Genomic DNA, 2,559 nt, shown 5'->3' with positions numbered 1-2,559 from the left:
GACGGAATATTCCTCCATGAGGTCTCTTTACCCTCGAAGGAATCGCATTTCGAGGCCTTACTGATCAAGGGGTCGAAGCCTGGCCCTTCAGGGGGTTCGACAGGCGCCCCAGATCACCAGAGTCAGGGACTGCTGGGATGTGCCGTACAAGCTACCCTCGAACGCGGAGTTCGAGACATCCTACACAGTGTTCAAGGCCAGTCGAGGGTGCCTAGAAGGGGGATCCCATCGAGGGAGAGCATCGAGCCCTCGAACCCTACCGAATGGGTTCGAGCCCCGCCTAGCGAACCCTCGCAAGCGCTTTATGAGACGTGTCTATGGACCACGAGCCGACCCCTATCGAACGGGGCACGGACGTCCACTTGAACAACCCGCTAATAGCTCACTGAAGCAGCCATAGCTCGCAGCCCGGGCATGGGTAGCATGGTGCGCTTCACCCCTCCTCCCTGCGGAAGGGCGACGAGGGTCGTAATTAAAGTCGAGGGTTTCCCCTAGACGCCTTCACACGGGCCTAGGCTCGGGGGCTCCTCGCACACCACGGTTCGAAACCACACCCTCGAATAAATCGACAACCATCACTTATGAAGCTCCACACGTAAACCGAACCCACCGCTATTAGCGTACGTCCCCCTAACGGCTAAAGCTGAACGCTAGATCGCCGTACCAGCACTAAGAGTGCCGAGGCCGGCTGAAAAAGTGCCGATGCCGGCTGAAAAAGACGCTGGACGGCCATCCCAGTAGAGCTACCCAGTGGGACGACGTTTGTAGCCCTTGGACGAGCACAAACGCTCCTCCAAGGCCTCGGGGGCTACACCCGTGGGTGCGCTGACGCGCCCCCGCGAAGGAGACTTCACATATATTCGAGGGTCGTAACTCTATGTACACCCCTATACCCTCGGTAATCCTCCCCGCAGAGGAGAAAGGGGACTTTATTGCTCAATGCAAGTAAAGATTACAAAGGGTCATCGGCGCGAAGCCATCGAAAGATACAAACACCTTGCCACCTATGTGGCAATTTTCCCTGTCTTGGGGAGGAGCGAGCGACGAAGAAAGGCACCAAGCCCCTAGTTGATGCAGCGGCGAGGCTGCTAGGGATGCGAGAAGCGGCCCCCAGACCTCACAGGTCCAGCGGGACGCTCTCCTCGCAAGCCTTCTTCTAGCGTCTCCTCCACCGAAGACCACGCGGGGGGTCAAGCTGGCGGACAGTGCCCTCCGCACCGTCTCCCCGAGAGCAACCTTGTCGCCGGGGGGGACGATGCGAAAAACAGCCGCCGGACCTGGCGGCAGCGCCCCGGTCAGGCGTCTCCATCCCCCTTCAGGCTAGGGGAGGAGCAGGACCCCACGAGCCCAATGCTCTTCCGCTGTTCCCACTGAAGCTGAGGGATGGTGCGCACGCCCACTCCGGTCTTCCCCAACCGCTCGCAAGCATTCTTCTAGCACCAAAAGCCTAAAAAAGCCAGGCCACCCCATCTGGGGGCCGGTCACAAAAAGGCAAAGGAAACATTACAAGAATTGGGCAATGCTGGAAGAAAGAGCTGGGAGGTTGGAGAGGAAAGGGAACCCCACGATCCCTATTTATAGCTGCGCCGGGCGTAAAGCTTCAAGCCTGTCGAAGAGCGGTGGCTTGTATCGCCCGTGACGACACAGCGCACCACGAGCAAAAGATATCCTCGGTCCCTGCACCGAGACACGACCGAACGAAATAAAGCGGAGCTGAGCCCCCGGATGCTAAGCGGTGCAGCATCGGCCCTGGCCGGATGCCCTCGAACGGCGCGCCGTAAAGCAACCAGGAACGCTGGGGCCAAGGCCCTACGTACGGGACAGCACGATGGAAGCACCAGCTGCCAAGCAGCGGGTGCCACCGTCGCCCTGGCCCCCCTCAGTGCGTGGACACGTTTCATCCTTCAAACAAACAAACAAAAGGGCACGCGCCTCGAGCACCCTGCCCGCAGGCGCACTACCCCGTCTGACGAGTTGTCACATCCGCGGGGCCGGCGCCCAGGCGCGCCTGGCGGGGGCACGGCAGTCTCCGATCACATCGAAGGAGAAATCACCGAAATACCCTTTGGCCGAATCCCTTGACTCGACCAAAGCCTCGGGGGCTACTGTCGGGTGCCACAATTAGGGACACCCTAATTGAGGTACTAAAACCACTTTCAAAAACACAAACATATGTTAAGGCAACTGGGCCCACGAAGGCCCACGGCCTATTTCTCCCTCAGAGAAAAGGAAAGGACTCAAAGAAGTCCAGCATGTGGCCCAGCCACATCCCCCTCGGGCAGGTGGCCAATCTCCGCCTCGCTCGAGGGCCCCTCTCAGGCCCACCAAACAAACTCCGCCCCGCTCGAGGGTAGCGGATCTACCCTCAGGCGGGTCACTCATCTCCGCCTCGCTCGAGGGCTCCCCTCGGGACCCTCGACCGCGCAATCGCATTTCCGCCTCGCTCGAGGGCAGCGGACCTGCCCTCGAGCGGGTGGCCAATCTCCGCCTCGCTCGAGGACAGCAGACCTGCCCTCGAGCGGGTGGCCAATCTCCGCCTCGCTCGAGGACAGCGGACCT

The sequence above is a fragment of the Panicum virgatum genome, chromosome 6K (assembly GCF_016808335.1).
Source record: "Panicum virgatum strain AP13 chromosome 6K, P.virgatum_v5, whole genome shotgun sequence".
NCBI classification, from domain to species: domain Eukaryota; kingdom Viridiplantae; phylum Streptophyta; class Magnoliopsida; order Poales; family Poaceae; genus Panicum; species Panicum virgatum.
This window is presented reverse-complemented; position numbering follows the sequence as displayed.